This window comes from Thalassophryne amazonica, chromosome 7 (genome assembly GCF_902500255.1).
Source record: "Thalassophryne amazonica chromosome 7, fThaAma1.1, whole genome shotgun sequence".
Classification (NCBI taxonomy): Eukaryota; Metazoa; Chordata; class Actinopteri; order Batrachoidiformes; family Batrachoididae; genus Thalassophryne; species Thalassophryne amazonica.
Genome location: NC_047109.1, coordinates 115190738 through 115217123, shown reverse-complemented (window position 1 = coordinate 115217123; position 26386 = coordinate 115190738). Strand labels below are relative to the sequence as shown.

The following is a 26386-nucleotide window of genomic DNA, read 5'->3' as shown; positions in this document are numbered from 1 at the left end:
CTAGCTGACTAACCCCTTTAAGTTCTCTACTCAGACTTTGAGGCTATAGGCTCCAGCCCCGCCGTGACCCTTGACTGAGTAAGCAAGTACAGAAAATGAATGAATGAAAACAACCACTCAACAATACCACTTGGTATAATGGCAGTTAACAGTGTTTCTCTCTGAAAAATTTCTGAGCCAGAATTGGTTAATGAAATCTTAACATATGTTTTACGATGCAATCACTCCGAGCTGTAGCACAAACTTCAAGTTGTGGGTGGGGGGTTCAACCTCAGAATGACTTCTTTTGTTTTATATGCTGTAATTATTAAATTTTTGTTTTATATGCTGTAATTATTAAAGATACAATTATTATATCTTCTTCTTCTTCTTTTGGCTGCTCCCGTTAGGGATTGCCAGAACAGAATCAGTCGTTTCCTTCTCACCCTTCCTCTACATCTTCCTGTCACCAACCACCTGCATGTCCTCCCTTACCACATCCATAAACCTCTCTTTGGCCTCCCTCTTCTCCTCCTGCTTGGTGGCTCCATCCTCAGCATCCTTCTCCCTATATACCCTGGGTCCCTCCTCTGCAAATATCCAAACCATCTCATTCTTGCCTCTCTGACTTTGTCTCCAAACCGTCCCACCTAAGCTGTCCCTCTGATATGTTCCTAATCCTGTCCATCCCCGTCAGTCCCAAACAGAATCACACCATCTCCAGCTTTGCCACCTTCAGCTCTGCCTGTCTTCTATCACGTTTTTCTACCAGCCTGACAAAAACTATTTCACCTGGAAGCACCCATGTTCAGGTCACTACCACTTGCTCGACTATGTCATCACGAGAAGGTCAGATTTTACAGATGTACTTTGTACAAAAGCAATGCATGGACAAGAGTGTTCTACTGGTCACTACCTTGTGAGGTGTCAACTCAGAATGAAGATTACTTTGCCTTGCAGGAAAACGTCTGCAAGTGCCAAGACTAAAAAACTGGACATTAGCAAGCTGACAGACTCCAAGCACTGTTGTGAGCTGGCAAGAGTGCTGGCTGCAATAGAGAGTGTTCAGTTGGCTGGAGAGGAGCAGCACTGGAAAGCCCTGAGGGAAGTGGTGTACTCTATAACCAAGGACATTTTAGGCCATCCCTATAGAAAGACTCCTGATTGGTTCTGGGAGCATGGTAATAAAAGTGAGAGGCTACTAGAAGAGAAGAGGGGCAAGCATCTTCAACATTTACAAGATAACTCGGAGAGGAGCAAGAATGCACTTGCTGAATTCAAGCCCAAGATGCAGAGGGAAGTGAGAGCTCTTAAGAATGACTGGTGGCAGAGGAAAGCAGAAGAACTGCAGTGTATGGCTGACAACCATAACTATCGTGGACTGTTTGCTGGGCTGAAAGCCATTTAATGCATCCAAGAGCAATGCTGTTGGCCCAGTGAAGTCGGCGGATGGCAGTAAGCTGCTCACAGACCTTCAAGATGTCAAGGCCAGATGGAAGAAACACTTCAACATCTTGTTAAACCAAGAAGGATCAGCACACCCAGATGCATGTCAACAGCTGAAGAGGAAGCCCACAAGGAATGAGCTGTGCGGGTAAATCCATATGGAAGAGCTTTTGTTGTATATGCTGTAAATATTAAAGGTACAAATTATTGTATTGTATATTATTGGAGAAACTCAAGAAAGCTCTGAAGTTGACATCAAATGGCAAAGCACCTGGTCTGGATGGTATTCCCTCATATATCCTGAAAAAGGGTGGAGAAAAGTTGTGCAAAGCTCTACTAGACCTGTTCAACAGATGCCTACTCTCTAGTACTGTGCCCCAAGACTTTCGAGATGCTTAATTGTCACCATCTATAACAGAAAGGGCGATTGTGCAGAATATGGAAACCAAAGGGTGATCATGCAGAATGCGGAAACCATCAGGGAATATCACTAGTGGCCATAGCTCGCAAAGTTCTTGCCAAGATTGTCCTGAACAGACTGAAAATCATTTCAGAAGAAGTGCTCCCTGAATCTCATTGTGGATTCTGGGCTGGTCATTCCACCTCCGACACGATCTTCACTCTGCGGCAGCTCCAAGGGAAGGCTGCAGAGCAGCGTCAACCATTGTATGTAGAATCCACAAAGGCATTTGACACAATCGACCGTACAACCCTCTGGAAGGTCCTCAAAACCTATGGATGCCCTGACAAGCTTATTAACATCATCAAGCAGTTCCATTGTGGAATGAAGGCACAAGTCTCAATTGGCAGTGAACCCAGTGATGCCTTTGTGGTGAACCATGGTGTGAAGCAAGGGTGTGTGCTGGTTCCAACTCTTTTCTTCCTCAACCCGACAGCTGTACTGGATACTATGAACCAAGGGCTCAACACGGGAAAACAAACAACAACAACAAAAAAAAATCTCAGAAAAAAGTCACAAATATTGATAATACATACCAGTATGTGTTTCTTTACATTTCACATCACAGAGACATTGAAATTCATGATTATTTTCTTTAAATACTTAGCTGTTATAGATTTAAAATTCCAATATTTAAATTTTGAAACAAACTCAAACATAATCAATATTATTATGTTGTTATTATTACTATTATTAATAATAATAGTCATAATAATAATAAGAGCAATCGGAAATTTTCTGACATCAGCCAATGATTGATGTGGACTCAAAATAAAAGATGTGATTCATATCATGACCCGGACTTGGCCTGGATCTGGATTCCACAACACAATGCAGTAATTTCATACTGATCCAGAATAGTTTGACTGATTCACAAGCTGAAACAAAATAGTGTCTTCCTGATCTTGGTTTTACATCATGAGGTCGTATCCACGAAATATACTCAACAAAAATATAAACGCAACACTTTTGGTTTTGCTCCCATTTTGTATGAGATGAACTCAAAGATCTAAAACTTTTTCCACATACACAATATCACCATTTCTCTCAAATATTGTTCACAAACCAGTCTAAATCTGTGATAGTGAGCACTTCTCCTTTGCTGAGATAATCCATCCCACCTCACAGGTGTGCCATATCAAGATGCTGATTAGACACCATGATTAGTGCACAGGTGTGCCTTAGACTGCCCACAATAAAAGGCCACTCTGAAAGGTGCAGTTTTATCACACAGCACAATGCCACAGATGTCGCAAGATTTGAGGGAGCGTGCAGTTGGCATGCTGACAGCAGGAATGTCAACCAGAACTGTTGCTCGTGTATTGAATGTTCATGTCTCTACCATAAGCCGTCTCCAAAGTCGTTTCAGAGAATTTGGCAGTACATCCAACCAGCCTCACAACCGCAGACCACGTGTAACCACACCAGCCCAGGACCTCCACATCCAGCATGTTCACCTCCAAGATCGTCTGAGACCAGCCACTCGGACAGCTGCTGAAACAATCGGTTTGCATAACCAAAGAATATCTGCACAAACTGTCAGAAACCGTCTCAGGGAAGCTCATCTGCATGCTCGTCGTCCTCATCGGGGTCTCGACCTTACTCCAGTTCGTCGTCGTAAACGACTTGAGTGGGCAAATGCTCACATTCGCTGGCGTTAGGCACACTGAAGAGGTGTTCTCTTCACGGATGAATGCGAAGGGAGATGTGTTGCACTGCATGAGGCAAATGGTGGTCACACCAGATACTGACTGGTATCCCCCCCAATAAACAAAACATGCACCTTCAGAGTGGCCTTTTATTGTGGGCAGTCTAAGGCACACCTGTGCACTAATCATGGTGTCTAATCAGCATCTTGGTATGGCACACCTGTGAGGTGGGATGGATTATCTCAGCAAAGGAGAAGTGCTCACTATCACAGATTTCAACTGGTTTGTGAACAATATTTGAGGGAAATGGTGATATTGTGTATGTGGAAAAGGTTTTAGATCTTTGAGTTCATCTCATACAAAATGGGAGCAAAACCAAAAGTGTTGCGTTTATATTTTTGTTGAGTATAGTTTTGATGTAATCCTTAAAAGTCTACAAAGTGAAATCCTGTTCCAGAATCTGGATCCAGATCACCTCTAAAATTTAATGGAGTCTTCCAAGGCCTAACACCAATGTGTGCTGAATTTGGTGAAAATCTGTTTAGGTAGTTTTGATGTAATCCACAAAATCCTAGAACGTGAAGCGTACAAATTGAAATCCTGATCCAGAATCCGGATACGGAACACCTACAGATTTAGAGAAGTCTTCCATGGCCTAATATCCATCTGTGGTGAAAATGTTGTCAAAATACATGTAGTAGTTTTGACGTAATCCTGCTAACAGACAATAAATAAATGCCGATGATTTTATTATGTCTAAGAATTGATTCCTATATCTCCAAAGCTCAGGTAAATGGGGATGTACAGCAGGAAAATGTATCATGATTGATTGCAGAATTGAACTGACCTTGAAAAAAAAATTCAGATACTAATAGGTATTGCAAAAAAAATAAATTCTTTGTCTTCCATTGCCCCACACTGATCATGACTGCATTTGTAAGAAAAAAAAACTGATCTCTTGTTTACCAGCACACTCTGCTGAGTAAATTAAACAAATGTTCGAGTCAGTGAAGAAAATAACTTGTGTGACTTTTCTGCAGTGCTATTTTTCACGCACAGAATGTTATGACAGGTTATTGAAGGCGAGGTAATGAGAACCATGTTCATGCACTGTAATGCTGGAAGAAAAATAAAATGGCGAATAAAAAAGACCAAAACACACTTACAAAAGCAGCTGGTAAATAATCACTTTTTATGATATACAGTGTGACAGAGCTTGCTGACGATAAACCATTTAGTGAATCTGAGTCTTATTAACTCCTGTCCGTACATTGATTGTTTTATTCTGTCTTTTGACTTGTGATTCTTTTTTCTGCAAAGTAGAGAAATATGCAGTTCTGGTCAGAATTTGCAGTCCTGGATTTTTGAAACATAGTTTAATGGCATGTTCACAATATATACAAATGAACCAATTGTGCATAATCAGAATATTTAAAGAAACAAATCCTTCTTTGCTCGTCTTGAGGTAAAACACGCCTCACATGAACAGCACACCCTCCATCACCCAACACTCAATGTTCAGGGACGCTCAAGCCAGTGAACCAGAGGAAGGTCACTGATACTGATAGTCGACCCAGAAAGTACTTAGGTTCTGCCTAACTGTCAGCGGTCTTCAAGAACATCTTTCATGAAAACAAGCTGTTATCATCATCACACACCCTGTCTAAAGTCAGCCAACATCATCTCTGTCTCCCAAGAAACCGTTGTTGAAAAGTCAAGTCTGGGTGCATGTACTTATGCTGCAGCCACGACACCACAGAACCACTTTGGGTCCTGGTTGTCAGCCATCCAGGCAGACAACCAGTCTATTCCCACTTCTCTTAAACAGCAATCTATCTGCTGCAGCCAGGTGAAATGTGGACATCCCCTTGGCCTTCCCAAGCTGCTGGGGTCCTCAAGGACTCAGGGACCAGCGTGCTGGATCATGCACAGAGAAGCAGGCCACATGGCCAAAATGTCAAATATGATGCTCCCTCACAATGTAAGTGATCCTCCACAACTTAGCCTCTCTTAGTAATCACGTATTTGATACAAAGTCATTCTAGTGGGACCCAAGGATCCTTCGAAGACAACCAGTACCAAAGACAATCCGATCGTCGCCTTAGATCACTGGTTGTCATCCGAGTCTTACAACCATACAGCAAGGACAGGCAGCACCAGGACACTAAAGACTTGGTCCTCCGTTCGCTTGCAAAGATATCAGCATTGTGGCTTCATTACTCCACAGAGTCTTTCCAGGTGCCTCTCGATCTCAAAGGCCGAGGACCCAGAGACATGTATGTCACCGTCAAGATAAGTGAACGTCTTTACATGTGCAACTCTTTATACAGACACATTTCTGGTGGCTGAGTCCAGGAAGTCATTAAAAGCCTGAATCTTAGTCTTGATCCAGTATAGTCTCAAACCCAGACACTCTGATTCCTCACTCGTCTTCTCAAGTGCTGCAATCAGAGTATCCATTCATTCTGCAAAGATCACAGCATCCTCTGCAAAGTCAAGGTCAGTAAACCTTTATTCTCCAGGAAAGTAGGCTAAGTCACTGGTTTCCACAACCGGATCAACAGTTTTCAACAGTGTTAACAAATTGCTAGCAGTTGCACTCTCACTGCTGGTCACAAAGTCCTTTGACAGATCAACACATCAACACATGATAGCACATCAACACCAGCCTTCGCTGGACCTTTGATCCACATCAGTTTTCTTTCAGAGCTAAAAGGGCTACAGAACATGCCATAACTGTTGACACTGCGCAGAGTCACTTAGAACGTTTATAGATTCCATACACTATAACTCACTGCAGATTTGTTGTTGGAAAACTGTATAATTTGCACTTCTTTGTTCTCATCTACACCTGGATAAAGGACTTCCTCATTGGCCAACCCACAAACTGTGAGTCATGGTCACCACAATGTCCTCCATCGTCACCCTCAGCACTGACTCACCATAAGGCTGAGTCCTGAGTCTGTTACTTCCTCTGCACTCCAGCACATCCTACCAAGAGCATCATCAAAATCATGGATAACAACACTGTGGTTGGACTTAGGAGAGGAATTGGTCTACAGCTATGAGTTCCAGGACTTGATATTGTGGTGATTGTTGTGTACAGTAAACAGTCTTACATGGAACACCAAAACAAAAAAGAACTTGGCATTGACTTCAAAAAGGACAAGTGCACCCTGCCTTACTCTACATCACTGATGACTCTATGCACCTTCAACTTCCTGGGAACCCACATATTTTAAGGTGTGTTTTGGACAGCAGCAGTGCACATCAGCAACTGTGCTTCCTGTGAGTGTTGAGGAAAAACAGTCCACAGAGCTCCTGTACTGAAAGTGAATTAGCCGGCTGAATCTCAGCGTGGTACACTGGTGCTCAGCAGCAGAGAGGAAACTCTTCAGACAGTCATCAACACTACACTGGAAATTATCATCTGCTCTCTGGAAGACTTCATCAGCTCCCATTGGCTCTGCAGAGTCACAAGCATTCGACCACAGGGTTCCCTCCGGGGTTCAAAAACTGTTAGCCGGACTGGAAGACGATCAGCCACACATTGAGTTTGATTTTGCTCTTGCTTGCCTCTACTGGTGGTGGCTCTCACTGCGGTATTGTATCACTTCCTGTTCCGGAGCACAGCGGTGTTTTCTGTATCTGTTAGCTGTTTAATCTGCGCAGTTAGATTGATCTAGTTATCTAGGTTACGATTTGTTTCCCAGTGTAATCTTTACGTGCCTTAACTAAAGCACTCCTTCTGCTGAATCACCTCTAAATTATTTACACATTATTCACTTTGCGTGTTTTTAGGAATCCGCTAGCTTAGCGTAGCTACTAGCTCTTAGCTGATTTAGCATGGCGGCTTCTCCTGTCTCTCCCACACTTTTCTGCTCTGGGTGTGAAATGTTTAGTTATTCCTCGGCCTCCTTTAGCAGTAATGGTACTTGTAATAAGTGTAGCTTATTCGTAGCTTTGGAGGCCAGGCTGGGCGAATTGGAGACTCGGCTCCGCACCGTGGAAAATTCTACAGCTAGCCAGGCCCCTGTAGTCGGTGCGGACCAAGGTAGCTTAGCCGCCGTTAGTTACCCCCTGGCAGATCCCGAGCAGCCGGGAAAGCAGGCCGACTGGGTGACTGTGAGGAGGAAGCGGAGTTCTAAACAGAAGCCCCGTGTACACCGCCAACCCGTTCACATTTCTAACCGTTTTTCCCCACTCAGCGACACACCCGCCGAGGATCAAACTCTGGTTATTGGCGACTCTGTTTTGAGAAATGTGAAGTTAGCGACACCAGCAACCATAGTCAATTGTCTTCCGGGGGCCAGAGCAGGCGACATTGAAGGAAATTTGAAACTGCTGGCTAGGCTAAGCGTAAATTTGGTAAGATTGTAATTCACGTCGGCAGTAATGACACCCGGTTACGCCAATCGGAGGTCAATAAAATTAACATTAAATCGGTGTGTAACTTTGCAAAAACAATGTCGGACTCTGTAGTTTTCTCTGGGCCCCTCCCCAATCGGACCGGGAGTGACATGCTTAGCCGCATGTTCTCCTTGAATTGCTGGCTGTCTGAGTGGTGTCCAAAAAATGAGATGGGCTTCATAGATAATTGGCAAAGCTTCTGGGGAAAACCTGGTCTTGTTAGGAGAGACGGCATCCATCCCACTTTGGATGGAGCAGCTCTCATTTCTAGAAATCTGGCCAATTTTCTTAAATCCTCCAAACCGTGACTATCCAGGGTTGGGACCAGGAAGCAGAGTTGTAGTCTTACACACCTCTCTGCAGCTTCTCTCCCCCTACCATCCCCTCATTACCCCATCCCCGTAGAGACGGTGCCTGCTCCCAGACTACCAATAACCAGCAAAAATCTATTTAAGCATAAAAATTCAAAAAGAAAAAATAATATAGCACCTTCAACTGCACCACAGACTAAAACAGTTAATGTGGTCTATTAAACATTAGGTCTCTCTCTTCTACGTCCCTGTTGGTAAATGATATAATAATTGATCAACATATTGATTTATTCTGCCTTACAGAAACCTGGTTACAGCAGGATGAATATGTTAGTTTAAATGAGTCAACACCCCCGAGTCACACTAACTGTCAGAATGCTCGTAGCACGGGCCGGGGCGGAGGATTAGCAGCAATCTTCCATTCCAGCTTATTAATTAATCAAAAACCCAGACAGAGCTTTAATTCATTTGAAAGCTTGACTCTTAGTCTTGTCCATCCAAATTGGAAGTCCCAAAAAACAGTTTTATTTGTTATTATCTATCGTCCACCTGGTCGTTACTGTGAGTTTCTCTGTGAATTTTCAGACCTTTTGTCTGACTTAGTGCTTAGCTCAGATAAGATAATTATAGTGGGCGATTTTAACATCCACACAGATGCTGAGAATGACAGCCTCAACACTGCATTTAATCTATTATTAGACTCAATTGGCTTTGCTCAAAATGTAAATGAGTCCACCCACCACTTTAATCATATCTTAGATCTTGTTCTGACTTATGGTATGGAAATTGAAGACTTAACAGTATTCCCTGAAAACTCCCTTCTGTCTGATCATTTCTTAATAACATTTACATTTACTCTGATGGACTACCCAGCAGTGGGGAATAAGTTTCATTACACTAGAAGTCTTTCAGAAAGCGCTGTAACTAGGTTAAGGATATGATTCCTTCTTTATGTTCTCTAATGCCGTATACCAACACAGTGCAGAGTAGCTACCTAAACTCTGTAAGTGAGATAGAGTATCTCGTCAATAGTTTTACATCCTCATTGAAGACAACTTTGGATGCTGTAGCTCCTCTGAAAAAGAGAGCTTTAAATCAGAAGTGCCTGACTCCGTGGTATAACTCACAAACTCGCAGCTTAAAGCAGATAACCCGTAAGTTGGAGAGGAAATGGCATCTCACTAATTTAGAAGATCTTCACTTAGCCTGGAAAAAGAGTCTGTTGCTCTATAAAAAAGCCCTCCGTAAGCTAGGACATCTTACTACTCATCATTAATTGAAGAAAATAAGAACAACCCCAGGTTTCTTTTCAGCACTGTAGCCAGGCTGACAAAGAGTCAGAGCTCTATTGAGCCGAGTATTCCTTTAACTTTAACTAGTAATGACTTCATGACTTTCTTTGCTAATAAAATTTTAACTATTAGAGAAAAAATTACTCATAACCATCCCAAAGACGTATCGTTATCTTTGGCTGCTTTCAGTGATGCCGGTATTGGTTAGACTCTTTCTCTCAGATTGTTCTGTCTGAGTTATTTCATTAGTTACTTCATCCAAACCATCAAAATGTCTATTAGACCCCATTCCTACCAGGCTGCTCAAGGAAGCCCTACCATTATTTAATGCTTCGATCTTAAATATGATCAATCTGTCTTTATTAGTTGACTATGTACCACAGGCTTTTAAGGTGGCAGTAGTTAAACCATTACTTAAAAAGCCATCACTTGACCCAGCTATCTTAGCTAATTATAGGCGAATCTCCAACCTTCCTTTTCTCTCAAAAATTCTTGAAAGGGTAGTTGTAAAACAGCTAACTGATCATCTGCAGAGGAATGGTCTATTTGAAGAGTTTCAGTCAGGTTTTAGAATTCATCATAGTACAGAAACAGCATTAGTGAAGGTTACAAATGATCTTCTTATGGCCTCAGACAGTGGACTCATCTCTGTGCTTGTTCTGTTAGACCTCAGTGCTGCTTTTGATACTGTTGACCATAAAATGTTATTACAGAGATTAGAGCATGCCATAGGTATTAAAGGCACTGCGCTGCGGTGGTTTGAATCATATTTATCTAATAGATTACAATTTGTTCATGTAAATGGGGAATCTTCTTCACAGACTAAGGTTAATTATGGAGTTCCACAAGGTTCTGTGCTAGGACCAATTTTATTCACTTTATACATGCTTCCCTTAGGCAGTATTATTAGACGGTATTGCTTAAATTTTCATTGTTACGCAGATGATACCCAGCTTTATCTATCCATGAAGCCAGAGGACACACACCAATTAGCTAAACTGCAGGATTGTCTTACAGACATAAAGACATGGATGACATCTAATTTCCTGCTTTTAAACTCAGATAAAACTGAAGTTATTGTACTTGGCCCCACAAATCTTCGAAACATGGTGTCTAACCAGATCCTTACTCTAGATAGCATTACCCTGACCTCTAGTAATACTGTGAGAAATCTTGGAGTCATTTTTGATCAGGATATGTCATTCAAAGCGCATATTAAACAAATATGTAGGACTGCTTTTTTTTCATTTACGCAATATCTCGAAAATTAGAAAGGTCTTGTCTCAGAGTGATGCTGAAAAACTAATTCATGCATTTATTTCCTCTAGGCTGGACTATTGTAATTCATTATTATCAGGTTGTCCTAAAAGTTCCCTGAAAAGCCTTCAGTTAATTCAAAATGCTGCAGCTAGAGTACTAACGGGGACTAGAAGGAGAGAGCATATCTCACCCATATTGGCCTCTCTTCATTGGCTTCCTGTTAATTCTAGAATAGAATTTAAAATTTTTCTTCTTACTTATAAGGTTTTGAATAATCAGGTCCCATCTTATCTTAGGGACCTCATAGTACCATATCACCCCAATAGAACGCTTCGCTCTCAGACTGCAGGCTTACTTGTAGTTCCTAGGGTTTGTAAGAGTAGAATGGGAGGCAGAGCCTTCAGCTTTCAGGCTCCTCTCCTCTGGAACCAGCTCCCAATTCAGATCAGGGAGACAGACACCCTCTCTACTTTTAAGATTAGGCTTAAAACTTTCCTTTTTGCTAAAGCTTATAGTTAGGGCTGGATCAGGTGACCCTGAACCATCCCTTAGTTATGCTGCTATAGACTTAGACTGCTGGGGGTTCCCATGATGCACTGAGTGTTTCTTTCTCTTTTTGCTCTGTATGCACAACTCTGCATTTAATCATTAGTGATTGATCTCTGCTCCCCTCCACAGCATGTCTTTTTCCTGGTTCTCTCCCTCAGCCCCAACCAGTTCCAGCAGAAGACTGCCCCTCCCTGAGCCTGGTTCTGCTGGAGGTTTCTTCCTGTTAAAAGGGAGTTTTTCCTTCCCACTGTCGCCAAGTGCTTGCTCACAGGGGGTCGTTTTGACCGTTGGGGTTTTTACGTAATTATTGTATGGCTTTTGCCTTACAATATAAGCGCCTTGGGGCAACTGTTTGTTGTGATTTGGCGCTATATAAATAAAATTGATTGATTGATTGTTCTGGTTTGGTACACACTATACTGCACTCACTGCACAGGGGCCTCAGTGGCTCTATAGTCTGAGGCTCCTCTGTGTCTCTCTCAGACTGCGTGAACTCTCCCTGTCTCTTTAATGTGGTAGGTGGACATTATATTTTTTTATGTTGAGTTGAGGTTGGGGTAGATTAAGTGGCCAGGAACCTCTGAGTTCCATTTCTGTATGCGCCCTTAAAACCCCTCAGAAAGCAGGTCAATAGTGCTCATATAAATAATTGCAAACAAAACACATCTGAAAATATCATGTTTAAACACTGTTTCCCCAAATATTTTTTCATGATTTTAAATTTTTGCTTTAATAAACAAACATTTTGTCACAACCTGAGGTGCAACATTTCCCATTATGCAATATCATGATATTGGGATTGCAATTTGTTTTGTGTTATTAGTGCAGCAGATAACTGAAACAAATGGTGATAGAAGCACCAAATGTACCACAAGTACTCCTTAAACATTACTGTTGAATTTTCAATAGGCAGCCACGTAGGGGTCAATTGAAGAATTATACAGGGGTCAAGATTAAAAGATGCTCCAATAATATTGAAAACTATACCACATTATTTGTCTGATCATAAAGATTCCAAAAATGTATAGTTTGGACTATCTATGACAGAATGTTCTGGAGTTATGGGTAAAAACAGCAAGAATGGTGACAATGTTCGTAAAAAGTAAGTCAGCTGCTCCCTTGTTTGCGCTTGGGGTCACCACAGAAAATTGAAGGTGAATCTGCTTGTTGAATTGGTACAAGTTTTATGCTGGATGCCTTTCCTGACACAACTGACACAACCTGACTGACACAACTCCACATTACATGAAGAAATGTAGCAGGGGTGGGGTTTGAACCAGAACCTTTCACACTGAAACCAAGACCACTAACCACTTTTCCACCACCTCTGCCACGTAAAACATTTCAAATATATCTTGTCCCAAGCTGTCACTTTGATCGACACCAGTCTTTGTAAGTGGAATCTATGGACGATAAGGAGCTGAAGTTATTGAAATGAGCTTGGCAGGTCAAAAGCTGCCATCTTAATAAAGGAGAAACTACTGCAGGGAAATCTTACATAAATTCCCAACATTACTTGAGATAAACATGAAACTTTGCACAGTGATACATAGCCATGAGCAAAGGCTGTCTGTCAAATTTGATGGACATATGGTCACATGGGGGTGCCACAAATGGAAATATGGCAAAAATTGACGTAAAATACATGCACCAAATTACATTAGGTTCACTATGTTGTAATTGTGGATCACATCTGAGTGGGATCCAAGAATTTTGTGACTAGTACATAAAGTGGACATGCGTCATTTGCAAATGACACTCCTCTTTTATGCTGTTGTGTGCTGGAGAGACAGCACAAAGAAGAGTAACACTGAAGGAGTGGACAGACTTGTGAGGAAGGCAGGCTGTGTTGTTGACACTGAACTGGAGTGTCTCACGAGAGTGCCAGAGAGAAAGACCTTCCACAGGATGCTGACATAGTGGGAGTTGCAGCTGTTCTTCAGTGGATGTGCTGAAAAAGAAAGGACATCTTGGTTGAAGTTTGTCATCTTGACAATAAACTTGGAGAGATAGTGCTATCTCCCATGTGGTTCTGTGGTGAGACCCACATCCCAACATCTGAAATGTAGGGAATCACATGGGCCTCGGGGGGCTCGGGAGGTGTTTCACATATGTACCACAACCTGTACATACATTCAGTGAACACTCGTGTTTGTTATTAAGATAATTAAGTCCAATAGATATGAAACATGGTCCGGTGACACAGAAAAATGAACAAAAAGCAACATGCCAGATTTCATAGTTGTAGGTCACAAGCTGGTATCACAAGTGAGGAAGTAATCTGAAATTAGATGCATAGAAAAGCATGAAATTCATATCTTAACAACTTATCCATCAAAGACCAGCAATGTTTAAAGAAGAATTTTCTATAATTTTCAGTATGAATAGCTTTAAATCACTCAGACTGAGCTCTGCAGATGCAATATTTGCTCTGAGCGTGCTCATGGAGACGTGTAGAGAAGGCCAGAAGGAGCTGCATAGTTTGTTTGTGAATTTAAAGAAAGCTAATGACAGAGTGCCAAGAGAAAAGGTGAGAAGTGTGGCAGAGACGTATATGTGGGATGTGCAGGATATTTGCAAGGACAGTCACCACACTGAGCCTCGTGTGCTTGAGGTTCCTTGCTATGATCAAAATTCCTGAGAAAGTCTTTTTTCTGAACACTATTCCCAGTGTGCTTGAGTCAGGTGAAACCTTTTTCAGAAGAAGCACCTTTAAGTGACTGATATTGTGATTGTCATATTTAAAAAAAAAAAAAAAAAAAATCTATTCAACTCAATCCATTGACCAATCACCTCTGACCTTTATATGTACCAAAAAGAGAATATTTCTGTCAGTGTTGCTGCTATTTGGTAGAACACTTGGTTGAACAGATATGAAGGTAAATTAGATTTTGAATATTGATGAATATAGATTGACAGGACTGTGTTGCATCACTGCTTTCTGGACGCTCAACACTTAATACACATGGTGGAGCAAAGTCTGTTATTCAGTGCACATACTGGAAAAGTACAGATGTCTCAGTTAAAGTTGCTCCTCTTGACATCAAAGTTGGGATGACAGCGCTGGTCAGGTCCACATCTTACAACTATTATGAGCCACATGGTTTTCACAGGGGCGGGGAAGATGGTCCTCGTATGGGACTGGGACTCCGTGTATACTTGCTGGCAGGTCTAGTTCCATTTGTTCTTGTGCACTAAGTAAAGTGATCCTGGTGCAGTAATTACATTTGTCCTTATGCAGTAAATACATTTGTCCTTATGCAGTAATTACATTTGTCCTTGTGCAGTAAATTACATTTGTTCTCGTGCACTCTCTAAACTGCTGGTGCACTGATTTACATTGATTTATTTATTATATTTTCCTTCTTAATTTAGTACCTGTGTTGTTTGAACGTAATATCAGGGGTAATTCTACTAATTCCAGTGTATTTTGTAGAATATTATTAAGAGAGAAAGAGACACAGACTGTCAGCGGGGTGTTTAGATTTGTTTCTTCTTCTTTTTTTTAACAAATCATGGTTGGACTTTTCATCTGTTTGTCCATAAACTGTTTGTATTCTGTTTGCAAGCGTTGAACATCGTCACACACTCTAATACAGACTTTTAAAACTGAAGTACTCATGCTGCCAAACTATTCAATAGTCCAAGCGTTCAGAGTGATTAAAGGATGTGTAGGCGGAGCTGTCGTCACTGTGCAACCGGCAATTTTTAGACCAGCGCTTTGAAAAGTTAAACACAAGTGAACGTTCAGCAACTGGCATTATTAGTTACTGTCTTCAGGAAAAGAGTTCACTTGAAGGCATCGTGCTCAGTCTTGAGTCAACTTGAGTAATTTTCCCACCCGGGGGGGAGCTCACAGTTGCTGTTATTTACTGTTTAGAAATTTGATGAACTCCAATTTGATTTTTAAATAGAGTGTTTGTATTTTTAGCATTATTATACATAGTACTAGTATTATATATAATTCTATATAGTGTTATTATATATAAGTATTATATTAATATTTTGTAGGACTTCAAAGATTAATTATTGTACCAGTTAAAAATGGCCTCTTGGAGAGTAAAAACCCACATAACGTGCACCAGAGTGTAAGGCACACTTTTTTTTTCTATATTCTGAACTCTTTAATTTGGGATTTTTGTGCATTATTGTTGTTTACTTTTATTACTGTCATTTATTATTTTATTATTGGAGTTTATTTTGTTTAGTGTTTGGATTTCTGTGAAAGGTCTGTGTCAGTAGTCATGCTAATAATTATTATTGTTAATAATACAAAATGTTTTTTTTTTTTTCTTCTTTTTTCCCCCTTCTGTTTATAAGTCACACCACAATATAAGTTGCAGTACCTGCCAAAGCAGTAAAATACTTATACTCCAGAAAATACAGTAATCCATTTCCTCATTAAGACTAGTATATACCATGGGTTTAAGATGAGAAATGGTTCAAATGAGGGTCTGCCTCATTAGCCATGGTCTTTTAAAGTACTGGGGCTCCCATGTCCAGCCTTTCTTTAATGTGTAACCGTTGGGTATTTATCTTTAAAAGTCCACTAGGTTCTAGCAGTATATTCAGACACCCTGTCCTTTAGTACAATCCACTTAAAAAACAACCGCATTTACTGCAGTGAATTAACAAATGAATATATTCACGTTTGCGATAAAACCAAGTCTTTAAAATTATTTGATTTTACATTGTGATGACAAAAATGACAACTTCCACACAGGTGATTTAATGTGGGTTTTGGAAGCCTACAAGGCTTTGTTACGGGAGCCCAGTCACTGTGTACTAACGTGTCTGTCAGAGAAGGTGCCTGTGCAGATGAGAAGGCTGGAGCCCAGTAAACACATCACACAAATTACACTCATTATCAAGAACACTCCAGTTTCATTTTGTTATATTCTTAACTTGGGCTGCTTCTAGACTATATTAAGTCAGAAAATAACCAATTTTGAGGCCTGTATGGCAGTTTTTGGAGGGGTTCTCTTTCCAGAGATTTCACTTTGGTGAGAGATTTGTTTAAGAAATTAGACTTTCATTCCCTTTTGCTGAAACCTCACATGCATCTCCAGAGCCTTCTCCTCCTTCTCTATCACAAATACAACACACCCGTCGAAACTGCACAAAGTGTATGCTCTGTCACTTTGGCAGTCTTGGCGGTCCCTGCCTACCAATCTGGGGAGGAAGAAAACCAGCATAAGAATATAGACCAGGTTTTCTGTTGTGCAGTCAGTTTCTGCTGCCACATGATAGCGCTGCCCCTGAGCTTGCCCACATTTTAAGGCCAACATCCATGAGTGCAGTAATATTTGAACTGGTCTTTTGCAAGTATGGCACATTTGTACAATTAAAACTGCAGAGATTTCCAAGCTGAAAATTCTATTTGTGGTGAAAATGTATATTCTGTTGCTTTTGCAGAAATTATATTAAATGTAAACAATAACCGTTAGTATATAAAGCTGCTCTCGGTGACTCCTTCCAGGTTTCAACATTACTGAAAGCTACAGCCAGCCTCAGTTTTCTGCTGTCCAGCAGCTGCAGGATTCCAGCACCTTAGAGTCTCAGGCTCTGTCGTCCAGCTACCACCCACAGAATCTGCTGCACGTTCCCACTGCTGAGGTGGTAAGTGCCTCCAAGTGTTTCCTAATGTCTCAAAGCCGTCCTCGTAACCTGTACACCTCAACAAAATATATCAAACACAACAGTTTTACTCTACCTGGAGACAGGTTTCAATCATCAAGACATGTGAACCCACAGTTCAACCGCTGTACCACCATGAAAGCAGTACTGACACGTCAAAATCTTTTATAGTTACAAAATATTCTTTTATGAGGTCCTTATAAATATAATAATATTGTTTAAAATCCTGTATCAGTGCATTAATACTAATTATATCCTATCACAACACAGCATTTATCTTAGATTAGATTCGATAGAACTTTACTAATCCCTTGGGAAGACTTTCTCAGGGAAATATTTTTCTCATTTGTTGGCCTGTGACCAATAAAATCTATTATTTATTTGTTGCAGATTGGTTGATATTAAACTTTACAATCAACATTTACAACTTGAAGATAATCGTTTCTTTTGGCATCTCCGTTTTTGCTCGGGGTCATTACAGCGGAAACGACTAAAAATGATCAGTTTCTCTTAGGATGTTTTATTTCTCTGTGGAGTTGCTGTTGTGTTTTATTGATTTCTTTTTGTTCATTTAGGCAAATGGCCTTCTTCAGCAGAGCACTCAGGGTGAACTCCAGCTGCCCACCGAACCACAGGACTATCAACAGGAGAGCGAGGACACCAGCAAGAGATCCTACAGGTTGGCTGCTCACTTATAGTAGTGTTCAGAATAATAGTAGTGCTATGTGACTAAAAAGATTAATCCAGGTTTTGAGTATATTTCTTATTGTTACATGGGAAACAAGGTACCAGTAGATTCAGTAGATTCTCACAAATCCAACAAGACCAAGCATTCATGATATGCACAATCTTAAGGCTATGAAATTGGGCTACTAGTAAAAAAAGTAGAAAAGAGGGTGTTCACAATCATAGTAGTGTGGCATTCAGTCAGTGAGTTTGTCAATTTTGTGGAACAAACAGGTGTGAATCAGGTGTCCCCTATTTAAGGATGAAGCCAGCACCTGTTGAACATGCTTTTCTCTTTGAAAGCCTGAGGAAAATGGGACGTTCAAGACATTGTTCAGAAGAACAGCATAGTTTGATTAAAAAGTTGATTGGAGAGGGGAAAACTTATACGCAGGTGCAAAAAATTATAGGCTGTTCATCTACAATGATCTCCAATGCTTTAAAATGGACAAAAAAAACAGAGACGTGTGGAAGAAAATGGAAAACAACCATCAAAATGGATAGAAGAATAACCAGAATGGCAAAGGCTCACCCATTGATCAGCTCCAGGATGATCAAAGACAGTCTGGAGTTACCTGTAAGTGCTGTGACAGTTAGAAGACGCCTGTGTGAAGCTAATTTATTTGCAGTAATCCCCTGCAAAGTCCCTCTGTTAAATAAAAGACGTGCAGAAGAGGTTACAATTTGCTAAAGAAGACATCAACTGGCCTAAAGAGAAATGGAGGAATATTTTGTGAACTGATGAGAGTAAAATTATTCCTTTTGGGTCCAAGGGCCGCAGACAGTTTGTGAGACAACCCCCAAACTCTGAATTCAAGCCACAGTTCACAGTGAAGACAGTGAAGCAAGCATCATGATATGGGCATGTTTCTCCTACTATGGTGTTGGGCCTATATATTGCATACCAGGTATCATGGATTAGTTTGGAAATGTCAAAATACTTGAAGAGGTCATGTTGCCTTATGCTGAAGAGGACATGCCCTTGAAATGGGTGTTTCAACAAGACAATGACCCCAAGCACACTAGCAAACGAGAAAAATCTTGGTTCCAAACCAACAAAATTAATGCCTCGCAGATGTGAAGAAATCATGAAAAACTGTGGTTATACAAATAAATACTAGTTTAGTGATTCACAGGATTGCTAAAAAAGCAGTTTGAATATAATAGTTTTGAGTTTGTAGCGTCAACAGCAGATGCTACTGTTATTGTGAACACCCCCTTTTTTTACTTTTTTTTTTTTTTTACTAATAGCCCAATTTCATAGCCTTAAGAGTGTGCATATCATGAATGCTTGGTCTTGTTGGATTTGTGAGAATCTACTGAATCTACTGGTACCTTGTTTCCCATGTAACAATAAGAAATATACTCAAAACCTGGATTAATCTTTTTAGTCACATAGCACTACTATTATTCTGAACCCTACTGTATTTCTACTCCCTTCCTGTACATCAAATCCCATAAACTGCTTTTTATTTCCATATCGATGAAGGTGAAGCAGGTCTTGGAATCCCTTACGACATCTTGATAAAGCTTTTGTGTATCAAGTCAACAAGTTTGACGTTGGGCATGTGGTGATTCCAGCTCTCTGATACCTTCTTAAAACAAAGACTTCATGTGCCAAAGTGAAATTTGGCCATCGAAGTGACATTGACTAAGTTGTTCATTGAGTGTGTTTTGGTTATAATTGTGGCCACAAAGGGGCGTGGCCTCTGAAATGTTACAGACACACACTTGACAAAGACTTTGTGTATCAATATGAAACTTGAAGGTCACCTCACTAACACCTCAGTGTATTTTGATTGTGATTGTGGTCAACAAGGAGTCAACTCTGAGGCCTTGTGTACATGATATCCTGACAAAGACTTTGTGTATCAAAGTCAAACTTGGTGCACAAAGTCACTAAGACCTTGGATGCATGTTTGGGTCAGTATACTCATTCAATCACCTTCAACTGCTTAGTCCAATTAAGGGTCGCGGGGGGCTGGGGCCTATCCCAGCAGTCATAGAGTGTGAGGCGGAGTACACCCAGGACAGGACGCCAGGCTGTCGCAGGGTCACATACAGGCAAACAAACACATTAACACCTACGGACAATTTAATGTTTCCTATCCACCTAACCTGCATGTTTTTGGATGTGGGAGGAAGCTGGAGCACCCGGAGGAAACCCACACAAACACGGGGAAAACACGCAAACTCCACACAGAAAGGCTACAGATGGGAATCAAACCTATGATCTTCTTGCTGTGAGGCAACAGTGCTAACCACTAAGCCACCGTGCTGCCTGAATAGTACTTGTATACTCCTCACAGCAATGGACTTGCTGACAAGACCCTGAACTGGCTTCAGTCTTACCTCACTGACATAGAAAATGCAAGATCCCAGAGCTCAGTGTTTGGCTCCATGCTTTTCACTCTATACATGGTCCCCCTTGGCCATCTCATTAGTTACTATGCAGTCAAATGTCATTGCTCTGCTGATTATTGACTTTACATGAAAACTGACAAACTACTTTGCAACATTGCCATCATCATCATCATCATCATCATCATCGTCGTCATCATATTGATACTCACTGCTTGTGTGAAGGAGCTGAAAGGTCCAGTGGAACACCTTCAAAACTGAAGTGGTCTTGGTTGTCACCCACAACCCCAAATTCAGTCATCTTCCACAACCATCATTACAGTCTTTAAACATGGCATTCCTATCCCTCTGTCATTCACCAACCTCAGAAATATTCCCAAACTCCATCCCACTCTCACCTTATCAGATTCTGAAAAGTTAGTCCACTCCTTTGTCCCCAAGCTGGATTACTGTCATGTACTTCTCACTGGGGGCCCTACCTCCATTCTTCAGAGAGTACAGAACATTCAGAACAGCATCACAAGGATCATGATGAGAGTGAAAATAGGAATATATCACACCTATTCTCCATTTGTTTCACTGGCTCCTCGTCTGTTGAACAGAAGGTCCCTTCCTCTTTACTCACCGGTGCATCTATGGCACTGCCCCCACTTGCCTAAAAGAACTAATCTCTGCACTAACTTCAACATCATCCCAACAGTGCTTGCCGCTAAGCCACTGTGGTGTCCATGTTGCGATATGTTCAAAATGTGTTACAAATTAAACTTAATATTATTATCGTTGTATTTTTAGTTTTATTTTTATTATGGATGATGGATGGATCCTTTAAAGGCACCACTGACAGGCACCTGTGATCTCTGGAACTGTTCTGCTTCTGTCTGGAATGCATTAGAGGAACATCTGGTCCTGGCAGCGACTTGTCACCTTCCCTCTACATCAAGATCCACCGAACAACGCATGAACCAGTCAACCAGAAGGACCGGTTCACCATAACACTGTCTTAAACAGCGAACGAATGGACAGAATTCATCTGTGTTCACCAGCAGTAGAGATGCTGCCTTGGTCAGAGGCACATAAAGGAGCAGACCCTCAATAAGCATGTTTTTGATTGTGGGAGGAAACCGGAGGAAACCCAGCAGACACGGGAGAACATACAAACGCCACACAGAAAGGACTGGAAGCGATCACACAACCTTCTTGTTGTAAGGCTCCAGTGCTACCCACTAAGCCACTTTGCCACCATATCCTCCTAGGATAAAGCCTAGTTCCTTGTGTAAATTAATTAAAGTTTTTTGGAGATTTGGTAAACTATTATTTTTTAGAAAGCTTATGAAACGAGGAATCCAAAAAACAATGTTTCCATTTTTTTTTTATTTTCCAATGGTTGTTATGGTGGCCATCTTGGATTTCCCATAATGTAAACCTTCCAAAACTAATTTTTTACTTTCTGGACTTCTCGTTAACCAAAGATCATGTCTGAAGTCACTAGTAAGTTCCTTCGGTTGCTTCCTTGTTTTTACACTCTGGGTTGCCACAGCAGATCCAAGGTGGAGCTGCATGTTGATTTGGCACAAGTTTTACGTCGGATGCCCTTCCTGACACAACTCCACATTATATGGAGAAATGTGGCAGGGGTGGGTTTTGGGGTGAAACCAAGTGCACTAACCGCTTGACCATCTCCCCTGCTGCATAACTGAAGTGACTAAATAAGGATTTTGGAGGGCAAGGATCCAGAAATACTAACTGCAAAGTACTGAAGCTGATGAATAGTAATAGTGTTTGCAGCCATTTTGGGTTTTTATTGTGGGAAGCTGATGTCTTTTCCTTAATAATCAGATCCTGATATTATTATGTCTATTGTTTAAAAAGAAACAAACAAACATGTATTCAATATTTCCTGCTGTCATTTGTTAACTGTGTACCATGATGTTGACCCACAAATAAACAGAGGTCAAGAAAGTGAAAAGTAAGTTTCCGATGGTCGTCAGTTTTGGAAATACAAGATAGCGGCCATAACAACTTTTAGGAAAAATGGAAACATTGTGTTGCAGATTCCTCATTTCAGATGCTTTCTAAAAACATATAGTTTACCAAATTTCCAATAAATTTTAAAGAACCCATGAATCATTACATAAAGAACCTGATGTACCCCAAGAATTTGGTTCTGATGAGTTTGTATTTTTTATTATTGTTTTTTTTTTTTTTTTTTTTTGTCTTGGTTATTTTTGTCATCACAAGCTTCTGTTTTTCCACAGACTGAAGCATTTGACAAAGAACAACAGTGACGCTGAAGCTTTTTCTCCCTTCAGGTGCTCTTGGTGTAATAAGGGCTTCAAGAAGTCGAGCCACCTGAAACAGCACGTTCGCTCCCACACGGGAGAGAAACCATACAGTTGTCATCTTTGTGGAGGCGTCTTTGTGTCAGCCGGCGTGCTTAAATCTCATCTCAACACCCACACAGGTGAGCCGTTTCATTCTGATTGGAGCCCGTTTTTGATCCATTTTCCCCAGTTGAATGTGTTTTTCAGTCACATCATAATGAAGGCTTCTGTCATCCTAAATAGGAACAAATATGTCATATATATTCCATACTATTTCAGTTGAACTAGGAGTCAGCATACAAATAGTATTCAGCAAAGTCTTCCCAAGCATCCTGCATTTTGGTCACATCACCATGACAATCATCTTTAATACATTTACACTTGAGGCAAATAGCAAATGCAATAATACACCTGCGTGCAGGAGTAATGATCTCAGACACTCTGCACTGACATTTAAGATATTGAAGAGAAGACAAGGAATCCACAGACCGTAAGAATGATCTGAAATATATTAAAGTCTTCCTGAAAGTTAAGGTTTCACAAAGTATAGAGAGTTTTTAATGATTAAAAGACTAAAAATTCAAATCTAATTTATAAGGCCGACTCTGTGCATGTGTGTGTTTGTATGTGTGTGTGTTTGGTATGCACAGCCACAGTAATTAAGCAATCAACACCAAACTTTCTATGGTGACTGAGGGCACCAAGGGGGAGGTCACTGGGGCCCTTAAGTTGAAAGCGTACGTGCGCTGTAATTAAAATCATGACCCGCTCACTGGAGCCCTTATTTTCGCAGTTCACATGGTACTCAGGTCAGGTAGCATCACACGTTACTTAGTCAGTAGTAGCGGCTGGTGAGGGTGCACTTTAATTACATTCCGAATGGGCCAGCACATGCTGCTTGCGAGTTAAAGCCTGTGTTTTTGCAATTATGGCGGCAATAGCTCAGTTGGTAGAGCGAGCCGTCTTATGACCGAATGGTCGGCAGTTCGAATTGGCTCCCAACCAGTCAAAAATCTGCATATTGCCGTTGTGTCCTTGTGCAAGACACTTAACCCTCCTTGCCTGTGTATGAATGAGGTGGTGGTCGGAGGAGCCGTAGGCGCAGAATGGCAGCCACACTTCTGTCAGCTTGCTCCAGGGCAGCTGTGACTACACTGGGAACTTACCACCACCATTGTGTGAATGTGCGAGTGAATGAAGGCCATACCACTTTGAATACGCCCAATCTTGTCTGAGCTCAGAAATAAAAATGAATAATGCAAATAAAGCGCTCTACAAATCCGAGTCTTTATTATTATTTTAATTATGCCTCCCAGGAAGTCGCAAGGACAGTCACTGAAAGCGGTTGGCCTAAATCTGGCGACACCACGCTTCTCACAAGATCAGCTACATGTAGGATGCTCCCGAGTTGGTCACCCTGATGGACTTTTCATTTGTGCACCTCAGGGTCACACTAAGAACATTATCTATCCCAGAGCATTGCAGTAATATGACCTGCTGTCACCTTTTATCATCATTCACTTTGAGTCTCATGAATGTCACAAATTGCTCTATGAAAATTAATGATGACAACACACACAGTGCAATGCAACTTACTTGTTGGCAGTTTCCTCGCTTGCGAGGATAGTGGGAAGGCCTTTTTTTTTTTTTTCTACAAGCCCTCTGGTGGCTGAAAAGTCCGATGCAGGATGCACAAGACCTGTTACACTTGGGGCAAATGAACACTTGAGTAGGCTGGGCTTGTGCTGCTGCCCGCTCTTTCTGTCTTTGACGCTTCTGGCGTGAGGCCTCACTTCTTTCTGCCTCAAACTTCAGGCTGGCGGATTTGATGCTGGAACGCCAGCTGAGTCTATCTGTAGCTAGATGCTGCCATGACTGATGCTGAATGCCTGCAAGGGAGAGCTGTTTCTTCAGCTGGTCCTTATAGCGCTTTTTGGGGGCCCCTTGGTTTCGTCTCCCTTCCTTGAGCTCGCCAGAGAATTATTTCGGCATGCGTGTATCGTCCATCCTGGCTACGTGACCTGCCCAATGAAGCTGTTGTTTGAGTATAATAGACTCCATGCTGGGCAATTTGGCTCTGGTGAGGATGTCCTCATTTGAGACGTAGTCCTGCCACTTGATCCCGAAGATGTTTCGGAGACAACGCTGATGAAAGTGTTCCAGTAATCTGATCTGCTGGCGATACAGAACCCAGGTTTCAGCTCCATACAGGAGGGTAGGGACCACAATGGCTCTGTAGACCTGCACTTACTAACTTACTAAACCTTAACTAAAGGGACATGAAATATACAGTGACATGGATAAAATTGTTCTCTGTTATCCGTGCGTACAACGGCTAACTCAGCTACTAAAACACAAATTACAAACACAAAGAGCAAATACAAACATTCAAAGGACTGTTATTGCCATGGGGGGGTGTCAAAACCCAACCCATGTCTGTGTTGTGACACTTGGGTAATGGATCAAGTAGGGGATTGCCTGGGACCTTGTGTGCCCCATGGCCACTACGGTAACCATGAAGGCCCAACAGGCACCCTGAACACAAAATGGCTAACCAGGCTCTGATGAAATATGAAGTCCTCAGCAGCAGATCAGGCGGAGGATGGGATGACTTGTAACCCAACGGCTGTGATGGCAGATGAAGGCTACAGCAAAAGTAGAAATTTCCAGCAGATTTGGCAGTTTTGGGGAAAAGAGTTTGCCTACAAATATATAGACCAGTATAAGATTCCAAGTGTTGACTGCAGGCTGTCGGTCTGTGTCCTTGGACAAAACACTTCACCTGCATTGTCTCCAGCCACCCAGGTGTAAATGGGTACCAACCTTCGTTGGGGAAGTAACCTGCAGTGGACTGTCATCATGTGCAGGAGTCATAGACTCTCATCTGCTTCACACTGCAGTATTCAAGGATAAGCACCGGCCCAATGGGCCTCAGGGTCTGTATCGGACTTCTTTCAGAAGACTATCACATAAAAAACAGTTGACCACCCACAGCTCTGATGTTAGCATCTCCTCAGTCTTCTAAAACCGCTATGATGTAAATCCTGGAATACAAACACAATCAATTAGGGGTCCGTTTAGGTCTACTAAGAAATATTGCCATGTGAAAAACCACCACCTTTGTTGGTGGAGGTTTTGTTTTTGCCCCTGTTTGTTTGTGAACAGCCTGGAGCCCACAGTTTTTCATATATTGTTATGAAATTTTTACTGAAGATTCATATCCTAATAGGCAAGAACTGATTACATTTTCAAGGTTATAGGTCAAAGTCAGGAAAAATCTTGGAAAATTGGAAAAATCCTTATCTTTAACATTGAACAAATTAAAAAAATCATAAGGCTGTCAAAAAAGATCAAATTTCTTTCATATTTGAGAGTGTTATGTAGGATGGTAACCTTTATTGACTGACAAAGTTTGATCTGGTTCTGATCCAGATTACAGATTTTGTCGCCATTTAAATTTAACATTGAAAACTCCTTTTAATGTATATTTTACATTATATCTCAATCAAACGTGCCCCAATCACTCTCATATTTGAAAGTGAGGTGCAGACTGGCACTCAGTATCACCTGACAAAGTTTGATCCGGATTATAGATTTGGTGGACATTTGAATTTAATATTGAAAAGTCCTTTTGGTGTACATTTTGCATTATATCTCAATCAGCCTCAGTCATTCACAACTGGATGGAGGTTCCAACTTTATGCCTGTTTGGCTTCCAGTTATCAGTCGGAAACCAAGTGCCAAAAAGCAACGACAAATTGTGCATAGCAGATATCACCAATGTTCTGTGAAAATGATCTGAAAAAGAATTCAGAAACTGAAAAAGTTTAAAAAAGAAACCCCTGACAACACCACAAAAACCTTTGATTCAAGTGCATGAACTAAATATATCCTTCTGACATTTGATCACATTTAATTTATCTTATGAAAAGTCACTTCTAACAGGACTTTGACTGAAAAATTTTTCCAAGGTAAAATTTTGTGG

General features: G+C 41.2%; 1 protein-coding gene across 1 annotated transcript in view; it reads left to right on the top strand.

Moving 5' to 3' along the window:
* LOC117514799 (zinc finger protein 236-like) overlaps window positions 1-26386 on the top strand; it is a 240910-nt gene that overhangs the window by 110050 nt on the left and 104474 nt on the right. The gene's annotated exons all lie outside the window — the stretch shown is intronic.